Here is an 11,029-nt window from a genome sequence, read left to right as displayed (position 1 = left end):
TGTGGGGTTTAAATGTGCTAATCTTTGTAAAATAGTTAGAACAGTGTGTGTGTACATCCTATACTGGTAATAGAGACAAACATACAATTTAGAAATGTAACTGTGTTATAGCTCACCAAGAAAAAATGACATTCATTGGTATAGGCCAGGTCAGTTGTATATGGTAATTTATATACATGTGTCAGAATAAAATAGTGACTGGTATCTTTTCCTGACCCTTTGGGGTTACTAATTAGTCCAGGAATTATGGTGAAATAGTACACTCTTGACAAATATTTACCAAATTTTTGGGAGCCAGGTTCATAGAAACCTTATTCTAGGCTGTGATTTCCTGCCCAGTGCTACCAAAATAAAGGAAGGAAAATTAGGGAGAGGTAGCTAGGTGGTCTGGCGAGGCCAAGAGGACAAGGGCACCTCATCTCAAGTCCCTGATTCCTGGGAGGTACAAAAAATGAATCTCACCTGTACCTTTGATGCCAGAGTTGGGTTGCAATAACCAATAAGAAAGAAGGTATGATATGAACCACTGAAGCAGTCCTTGGGATAGGAAGTGGGTGTGGGAGGGATAGAATTCTGCCAACAGATAAAATCTTCCAAAGGACCATCAATGCTTTCAGAAACTGCTTAGGACTGACATCTTTGTCAATGGAACTGATGGTAACCACCAGGTCATCCTGAGCCTAGGGAAAGAAACAAGATCATTTATAGTGAAATGGGACAGCAACCTGGACAGTGCGTAAGGATACAAAGTCTTCCTTACCTGTCTGCCTGCTTTTTCAGACACTGGACAGTAAGTAGAAGGAAGTGTGGATTCAAGAAAGCAGATCATGCCTTCACACACAAACCCACACACAGCCTCCTATCTGACCTGCCCTGGTGGAGAAGAGGACTGTTGAAAGCTGAAAATGTTCAAAATGTTAGGGAATTGGATTGAGATGTACTCAGTGGAAAAGAGGATTTTCAACAGTGTACAGTTGGCAGTGTTACTGGGGGAGAAAAAAATTTGAGTATATACTTCCAGTGATTTGAGACTTCTCACTAAACCAGTTACCTATTTTATGTTGAGTAGTTAGTAATACCTCCATTTTACAGATGGGGAGAAAAGACCAAAGAGAAGTTAGGGAAGGTCACACTGGAAGTAAAGAGCGAGAATTCAAATCTGATACATGTAACTCCAAAGCCCATGCCTTTTCCACCATGCTCTTCAACACGCTGTGAAATAAAAACTGGAAGTTTTTTTTCAGATGCCATATGAGAAGGAAATACCTAACTATAGGATTTCTGTGTAGTATTTAGGGTTCAGCTAACACTGGAAACCATGTGACATTAATCTGCAGTGGTGTATGGTTTTCTTTTAGCTGCAACCAGCAGTTTGAGTGTAGGAAGAAAGAAGGCAGATAGATAAATAGGATTTTGCAGTGTGGGCACTCAAGTGGGAAAAAGGGGCAAAGAATGTAAGGATATTGGTGGAAGAATAGATGAAGTGATGGGAAACTGGGTGTAGCCTATCTGGAAAAAGCAGTTAAGACAAAGCTGAAATATGGAGAGAAGGTCATGGGAATAAAGGAGTGGAACTTTTGCAATTGAAAAGCAAATATAATGAGAGTAAGGGAGTAAAAGTTGGAAAGATACGATGTTAGGGTGGGAGAGGAGGATGCTGAAGTTTAAGATTGGAGAGATGAGACAGTGGAGGAATTGATGTGTGAGGTGACCTTGGAGTGTGTCTCTCTGATCTCCCTTTAAGAAAGACCTTGATATTCAGCCACGAGGAATGTAGTTAGCTGACAGCCTCCAACTTTTAGCGCCTGCAGGACCTGCCTCAGCCTTTTTTTTTAATTTTATTTTTTATTGATACATAATAGAGGTACATATTTTGGGCATATATGTGATAATTTAATACATTCATATAATTTGTAAAGATCAAATCAGTGTTATTGGGATGTCCATCATCTTAAAAATTTTCTTTATGCTAGAAACATTCAAATTATTTTCTTCTAGCTATTTTAAAATATATCAATAGATTATCGTAAACCACAGTCGCCCTACTCCGTGCTTTTCCCAGATATCCCCAGCCAGTGACAAATCTCAGCTGAGATAATGGGGCCTGACCATTCTTTCCAATGCAGAGCCCTTCTAATCATCAGTCCTTGTTCTCTAGCTTGCTATTGGGTTGACTGGGAACTTGTCAGATGTGCACTGTAGTCTGAGCCTTTCCTTTCCAGTCCTGCTTCCTGTGCCTTTCATCTTTCACAGGTGTTACCTTCCAATAAGCCTCTTACATCCCTAGTTCCACTTTAGCATCACTTTCCAGAAAAGCCAACTGACACATTCTGTGAGGAAGATGAAGATTGGTGGTTTTGTTTTAAATAGGAAAACAGGAGGTCTACAGAGCATGATGAAAATGTTTCCCAGAGAGCACTGTATACTAAGGATGAGTTACCAGGAAGGCAGCATATAGCAGCATAGACTAAGACTATACAAGAGTATAGATGTCTTATGTTTTGAACAGCAGAGAAAGGCGGAATTGAGAGAACTGGGCCAGGCACAGTGGCTCATGCCTGTAATCTCAGCACTTTGGGAGGCTGAGGCGGGCAGAACACTTGAAGTCAGGAGTTCCAGATTAGCGTGGCCAACATGGTAAAACCCCCTCTCTACTAAAAAAATACAAAAATTAGCTGGGCATTGTGGCACATGCCTGTAGTCTCTGCTACTCTGGAGGCTGAGGCATGAGAATTGCTTGAACCCAGGAAGAAGAGGTTGCAGCCGAGATCGCACCACTGCACTCCAGCCTGAGCGACAGTGCAAGACCCTGTCTCCAAAACAGAAAGACAGACAGACATGACAGGTTCAAGTGGACTCAGAATACCACTTGGGCACATGGAACTCTGGAGGAGAAGGTCCTCAATGCTTCTGACTGGACTGGGCCAGGGAGCTACCGCCCCCCAATTAGAAAAGTTTGCCACTATTCAGAGTACTTCCAGGAGCAAATTATAAACTTGTGAAATTTACATGAAGTTAATTTATGTCAATAGGAGTTTAATTCATTAATTAAGAATAATTAATTAGTTACAACTTCACTACTCAAATATTTTTAAATCATTAAGACAGTTTTCATAGTAGCTTCCTTACTTCTAGGTAGTAGAAGAGAATTCAATTCAATATACTCTGTTCCCATTGGTAAGGTTTTTTTATTCCAAAGAATTTTCAGCGTATTGCTTACCCAGTGAAAGAATGTAGGGAGCTCTGGAACTGTAAATAGAGTTAACATCACTTCAACAATCCCTAGAGGAATCTGAGCTAATTTAAGGAGTGGACCTTTTTGCTAAGATTTCAGTGGAGCTCTGGAATTTTAACAAGTTATTATAATAAATTCAGAGAAACAGACGAGTCTAACTACAATTTTCAGGTTTATGGGAGAACCAATTTCTTTATGGTTTTTAAATAATACATATGAAAAACAAAAAGATGATTTAGAAATATTATTATTCATCTGGCGATTATTTGTTGAGTACCAAAGTAGGGCAGAAAAATTAAAACCAGACACAAGTGTGAAGGATTGGTTACTTCACTATAACACTTTAAGCTTTTTAATTTTCTATTGTGTAAACAGTATAAAATAGCTATACGGTAAGGCTTCTTTGTTCGTTTGTTTTTAACACAATGGAGTTACTTTGTACTGCGGTCCTTACAATCTCTAATGTATGGGTCACTCTTAATTATTTTATTTTGTTCAACAGTGTACTGATTGCAGAAGTCTCTTAGCCTGACATAAATTCAAGTTGTAAAATCTAGAACCTGTATTTTTAAAAATAAATAAACTTTTAAAAGACCACTTTAAAATGGAATTCAATAATTATGAAATTATTATTGTAAATATATGTTAAATATAAAAGTGAAAAAACATTTAAATCAGTATATTTAATCAGTGTTATAAGTAAATTAATAAATATTTTAAGTTGACATTTAACTATTTTGCTTATATCTCAAAAGCTTAACATATCAGGTTGTCCCAAATACACTTTTGAAAATATGCGTTAGAAAAACGGGAAAATCATATTATATTTGGACATATCTAGACTAAATTAAAATTGGTCTTTTTTTCCTCTACTTTGCGGCATAAACAAGGTATTTCTTAAACAGCCCTAATATTTTGTAGTGTTACTTTTGGGGAATCTATTTTTAACATACTACCTAAAACTGAGTTCAGAAAAAAATCTTACATACTTTTTTTTACAAGCAAGACTTAAAAGTTTTTAAAAACCTAGTAGAATAACCAATCTCTACTTTCATTATAGTAATTAACACTAATTTTTTAATATTCTATGCCCCTTGAATCACCAGTTCCTAAAGTGAAAACACAAAGAACCACCTGCATATCAAATACATGCATTATTACAAGTGCTTACGGAGAATATGAGATGAATTGCTGATGAACAAAGCATCTAAAATTAACTTATACTCCTCATGCATATGCTGTGGATGATGACAAAAGAAATTCTGAAAAGATATATATATATAAGATATACATGAATCTATTTTCTCTAATTGAGACATTATATAAATCTTTAATAATAATAATTATAGTCTTTATATTAATTAATTAGGTACTTTTTTCCATTACAGTAATCTCCTAATGAAGTTATGGAGCAAACTTTAGCCTTAGCAAATTTGGGCAAGTTATTTATATTGTGAAAGATAGCTGAAGGATAACTGTTTTCAACTGAGACCAAAAGACATAGTAGTTAGCATTTATTTTCATCATCTTAAAAGGCATAAAATGTCGGTAGGAGGCAGTAGTTATAGTGACACTAAGGGAGGTGGTAGATTGGGAGCATTTGATCGGCATTCCGGGAGAATAGAGAGAAAAGGCAATATCAAGAGAATTCATCACCACAGTTGCCTGGATGCTGTTGCCTTCTTTGCTCACCCTTGAAGGTCAGTCTGGTTCTGGCCCAGGCCCAAGATCTAAGTTTCAGACCATGGCAGGCTTAGGAGAACAGTGCAGACGGGAACATCTAATCCCACCCCAGCTTGCCCTAAGATGGCCCCTGAATTTGTTCAGCTCCTGGGCCTGCTGCCGTCCTCACTTGCCTGAAACTGTTTTCCAGAAAATTAGAGCAGAAATGAGCAATGCCACGTTAGCTTCAGTTTTGATTTTGGGTGTTACCACATAATTTTTTTAAAAAAAGAATTTTCATCTTCCCCACATACCAACTTTTAGAACAGATGGCTTAAAATGTCTTAGAGGAAATGAGTTGTAACCAGCAGATGAGAGTGTGTCTCCATGTTTTCGTGACACAGGTAGCTATCACACTTAAGCAGGTAGCTTAAGTACCTACCTGCTACATGTGAACTGGCACCAGGCATTGTAGTTTTTCTGTTGCATTTTCATCCAGAGGGTTATGATGGGCTTCGTTAAAATGATTTGGTACACATGTGGGCATTTGCCCGCAAGTATAACCTCTGTGAAGAGGTAAACTTGATAGGCTTCAAGGTGGCTTTCTGCTGAGGTGGCTGCCAGCCTCCCTGGAGAAGGTGTCAGCTGAAGACGTCAAGTAAGAGCCACAGTGAAGCTCGTATGCCTTGATCTCTTTTCAGATCCTGGCAAAAGGCCAGCTGAGGAGTACTGCTGCAGTCAGGAGCTTGGGAAGTTGGCAGATTGCCAGATAAGGGGCCGTATTGTCATTTATAACGCAATGGCTTTTATAGATTTCTAGTAACCCATACTCCTACTTATTTGAACCTTGTGATTTCTGGGAGAAAAAGCCAGATAACTTTCCCATTGGAATAAAACCAAAACAAACACTGTAATTAGGTTCACAGGATCTATATTGAACGTGTTTTCACTTATTTCGTACTTATTTCAGTCAATATCCTTTGCATGATTGTGTGTCCATAGCTCACATACCTCAGGAGTCTTAAGATGCTCCTTGTTCCTCCAGACACCTTTGAGGATACCCCCATTCCACCATGCCTAGAGTCGTGTAATGTCTGTAATTGCCTCATTAACTCCCACCCTGAGTTCTCTGAATCTGGTTTTCTCAGATATGATGAGGAGACTGTCAGTTAATGTGAGAGGTGTCAGAATTGTCTTTTTTTCTTTTTTTTTTTTGAGACACAGTCTCGCACTGTCACCCCGACTGGAGTACAATGGCATGATCTCAGCTCACTGCAACCTTGGCTTCCTGGGTTCAAGCAATTCTCCTGCTTCAGCCTCCCCAGTAGCTGGGATTACAGGCGTCCGCCACCACGTCCAGGTAATTTTTTGTATTTTTAGTAGAGATAGGGTTTCACTGTGTTGGCCAGGCTGGTCTCGAACTCCTGACCTCATTATCTGCCCGCCTTGGCCTCTCAAAGTGCTGGGATTACAGGTGTGAGCCACCGCGCCCGGCCAAGGTGTCAGAATTTTCAAAGGAAAAATGTAATATTGATAAACTGAGTAAAATATGATTACCATGTAATATCATCTTAAGCTGTTCTTATAGCTTAAAACTTGTATAAACAAAATTGGTATTTATACATGTGTCCTATTAATGCACACAAGAGTAGATTAGAACCTATATCCAGAGTATTTTTTCTTGTGCCTTGAAAAACCAACTTAAAAATTAGGTGTTTCAAAATTTGGTTTCTAAATACATTTCAATAAGGTTTGTTATTATTCTTTTTCTTTTAAAATTACATTTTTATAAATAATAAAATTTTAATTGTACTCCAGTTAACTATTAATAAATATTCAGAATCCTTAAGGGTTTATTTTAATTAAAATGTTTAGGACTAATGCATTAGTAAATTGAAATTTGGATACAGATCTTTACTTTGTTTTACAAAACAATCAAAAGAAACTAATACCAACTCTATAACATCCTAAATCTCTAATAATGTATATGTAATATATTATTAGTGGTAATGTTTTTTTTTAGTTTAAGAGTATATTTAGTTTTATAGAACAATGAAATATTTTTATATAGAATATTCAGGGAAAAAATAGAGAAGGAAGGATCTGTCTATAACGACTGTATTAAAGAATAGTACTAAAGCCACCTCATAAACCAATGACGTTGTATCACAAAATGACTTTAAAGTTGATGGAGCTGCAGCAAATAAGTTCAAAGCAAGAGGTGCCAGCACCAGAGACTTGGGTTTCAATACAGCTCTGCTCCCTGCTGGCTTATCATTGGGATCAAATAGGATTGTTGCAGCACTATCTCATAAAGCCATTGTGAGGAATAAATAGGATCATGTTGGAAAAGTGCTGCACAAGTTTTAGGTAATCTAGTCTTGCTAAGAAAAGGGGCAAATAATTCACACAAAAAAACTAGAGTAATGGTGAAAGGTATTATTGCATGCTAAGTGAGCACTATGCCAAGAATTTCACATGCAACTTCCCATTTCATCTTCATAACAACGTGATAAGGAATAGTATGCATTGGCCGGGCACAGTAGCTCACGCCTGTAATCCCAGCACCTTGGAAGGCTGAGGTAGGCAGATCACTTGAGGTCAGGATTTCGAGACCAGCCTGGCCAACATGATGAAACCCCATCTCTACTAAAAATACAAAAATTATCTGGGCGTGGTGGCACACACTTGTAATCCCAGCTACTCTAGAGGCTGAGGCAGGAGGATTGCTTGAGCCCGGGAGGCGGATGTAGTGAGCCGAGAGTGCACCACTGCACTCCAGGCTGAGTGATAGGAGAGAAACCCTGTCTCAAAAGAAAAAAAAAATTAGTATGAATTATTATTATCTCCATTTCATAAATGAGGCAACTGAGTCATAGAGAGGCCCCAGGAGACATGGTTAGTTAGTGGCAGAGCAGGAATTCAAAGACAGTTCCATCTGACTCTAGAATCTGAGCACTTTAATATTAGCTATAGTATATTAAAAAGTTCAACTTCATTGGTAATTAAAGATTTAACAATTAAAACATATGGACATGGGAGTGTAAAGGAATGATAAACGTCAAATTCAAGTTGTCTCTGTACAGGGAGGGAGGAAGGCATTGGAATGGATTTGGGAAAGTGATGCACAGTGGCTTCAGTTATATGTAGTATTTTATTTTTATAAAATGTAATGCAAATGTGGAAATTTGTTCATATTTGACAAACCAGGACCAGGGGTTATATATTTTTTTCTGCCTACTTTTTTGTATGCTTAAAACAATTCATGGTAAAAAAAAATTAAAGCAGTGAACTAAAGTCATCCCATTTCATTTATATAAAGATTAAATAATTAAGAAAATAATTTTGGTGAAGGTTTGGAGAAAATGATATTCTCATATACTTCTAATAATATACATTGGACCAACTCTTTTGGAAAGCAACTTGGCTATATGTGCCATAGAAACAATCTTGCTCTTTGGTTCAGTAAGTTTCCTTTTGGGACATTATCATAAGGGAAAAAAATCAAAATGTACATGTACATACAGAAACACACACAGTGGAAAAACTATATGCGTGAAAATGTCAACTGCAGTGTTGTTTATAATGGTGGAATATGATAAACAATCTAAAATTTTAACAATAGAAAAGTAGTCAATATTTTGCAGCCTTTAAAGAAATATTTATGATGACTATGTAGCAATTTGAGTAATGATTGTGATGCAACATTAATTGAAAAAAGGATATGAAATTGCATATCCACTAGGATTAAATCAATGAAAAAATAATCATAGAAAAAGGTTTAGGAAGAAACAGCCTAAAGTAATGAGTACACAATTTGTGTCAAAATGATGAGATGCATTCTTTTCTTTTTCTCTTCCAGATTTTTGATACAGATTTGACATACTGTTTTTGAAATGGAAAATTACAGTTGTCCATTGGTACCCAAGAGAGACTGGTTCCAGGATCCCCAAAGATACCAAAATTTGAGGATGCTCAAGTCCCTTATTTAGATGGGCATAGTATTTGCATATAACCTATGCACATCCTCCAGTATATTTAAATCGTGTCCAGGTTACTTACAATACTTAACACAACATAAGTGCTATGTAAATAGTTGTCATGTTGTATTTTTTATTGTTGTACTATTATTTTTTATTCTTTGGGAGTTTTTCCTTTTTCTTTTCTTTTTTTTTTTTTTTTTTTTTTGAGACAGAATCTTGTTTTGTCACCCAGGCTGGAGGGTCGACCTTCTGGCCTCAAGTGATCCTCCTGTCTCAGCCTCCTGAATAGCTGAGATTACAGGCATGCACCACTATGCCTGCCTAATTTCTGTATTTTTTTGTAGAGATTAGGTCTTGCCATGTTGCCCAGACTGGTCTCAAACTCCTGAGCTCAAGCAGTCCTCCAGCCTCAGCCTCCCAAAGTCCTGAGCTTATGGTGTGAGCCACTGCACCTGACCTTTTTCCAAATGGTTATAATCAGTCACTGGTTGAATTCACAGTTGGTTAAATTCATGGTTGGTTGAATCTGCAGATGTAAAACCAATGGATACGAATAGTCAACTATATTACATAGTACAAATCTAGCTTTGACAATAGTGAGATAGATACGAAAATAAACTAGAATTCACGGGCAAAAATGAGGGGTTCTAAGAAAGGTGTAGACAATACACTACCAATACAGGAGGTCAGAGGAAGGGGAGATCTGCTAGGCTGGGGTCTTCAGGAATGCTTCACGAAGGAAGGACTATCAGTGGACTTCAGTAATTCATAGAGCAGGGTAAGAACTGGGATGAAAGGGGGGCTAAGCAGGAAGTATAAAAGTTGCAAAGTGGAGCGATGGTAGATGTTCTCAGGAAACAGCACTGCGTGTCACAGAACATTTTACTTTCAGTTTTTCAGGCTTTTCAGAAAATGTGGTAACTTTAAAGTTTTCACAGTTGAATTAATTCTACATAACAACTGGTTGTAGAATCATAGCAACATAATTATGAGTTGTGCTTCTGGCTCCAAATCTTTCATCTAAAAATAATCGCAGTGACTACATCTTGGGAAAACAAAGCCATTACCTATTCTTGTGCTCCAGCTATCTCAGTAGTCACTTACTGGAAAATGGATTACAGGTAAAATAACTGCATGTTTTTAGGACACTACTTGTCTCTCTTACCTTCAGTGAGTTTAATGAAATAATTTAAAAACTTACAGTCTCCAGGCATTCTCTAAGGCATGAACATGACTTTGAAGAAATCCTTTACCTTCACACATCACACAAGGCTGCCTGTGCTCCTCCAGAGACACAGCCCTAGTACTCCTGGAAGCCCATTTTGTTCCTTCAGGGAGTATGCTTTCTTTGTGCAGACAGGAGAAAAACGCCGGCGATAGAGATGTGGGGAGTAAGAGGAGGGACGGTAGGTAAGTCTCAGCCACGGGTAAGATGAGTGGGAACCTGTATGCTCCGCTGCCACCATGTGTACCAGCTGTTCTTTGCCCAGCTTCCTTGGGCTAGATACATATTCAGTGAATAATACATGAATCAACAAGATGATAGGTGTGTCATTTATCAAATAATTACTTGTGGTAGAAGTTTACATCCATTCACTTTAATTTTTTTTTTTTTTTTTTGAGACGGAGTCTCGCTCTGTCGCCCAGGCTGGAGTGCAGTGGCCGGATCTCAGCTCACTGCAAGCTCCGCCTCCCAGGTTCACGCCATTCTCCTGCTCAGCCTCCCGAGTAGCTGGGACTACAGGCGCCGCCACCTCGCCCGGCTAGTTTTTTGTATTTTTTTTTTAGTAGAGACGGGGTTTCACCGTGTTAGCCAGGATGGTCTCGATCTCCTGACCTCGTGATCCGCCCGTCTCGGCCTCCCAAAGTGCTGGGATTACAGGCTTGAGCCACCGCGCCCGGCCTATTTAATTTTATTTTGACATAGGGTCTTGCTGTGATGCACAGGCTGGAATGCACTGGCTCAATCTCAGCTCACTGCAGCCTCAATTTCCCAGGCTCAGATGATTCTCCTACCTCAGACTCCCAAGTAGCTGGGACTACAGGTGTGTGCCAACACGCCTGGCTAATTTTCATGTTTTTTATAGAGATGGGGTTTTGCCATGTTGCCCAGGCTGGCCTCAAATGCCTGGGCTCAAGCAATCCTCCC

The 11,029-nt window shown here is 38.5% G+C and overlaps 1 protein-coding gene across 1 annotated transcript in view; it reads right to left on the bottom strand.

Moving 5' to 3' along the window:
* CEP85L (centrosomal protein 85kDa-like) overlaps positions 1 to 9,664 on the bottom strand; it is a 200,250-nt gene extending 190,586 nt beyond the window's left edge. The window contains exon 1 of the mRNA XM_011937342.1: positions 9,555 to 9,664. The gene's annotated coding sequence lies outside the window, so the exon portion shown is untranslated. The remainder of the gene's footprint in view (positions 1 to 9,554) is intronic.
* Positions 9,665 to 11,029: the final 1,365 nt, after the last annotated feature.

The sequence above is a fragment of the Colobus angolensis genome, unplaced genomic scaffold, assembly GCF_000951035.1.
Source record: "Colobus angolensis palliatus isolate OR3802 unplaced genomic scaffold, Cang.pa_1.0 Scaffold100, whole genome shotgun sequence".
Classification (NCBI taxonomy): Eukaryota; Metazoa; Chordata; class Mammalia; order Primates; family Cercopithecidae; genus Colobus; species Colobus angolensis.
This window is presented reverse-complemented; position numbering and strand designations above follow the sequence as displayed.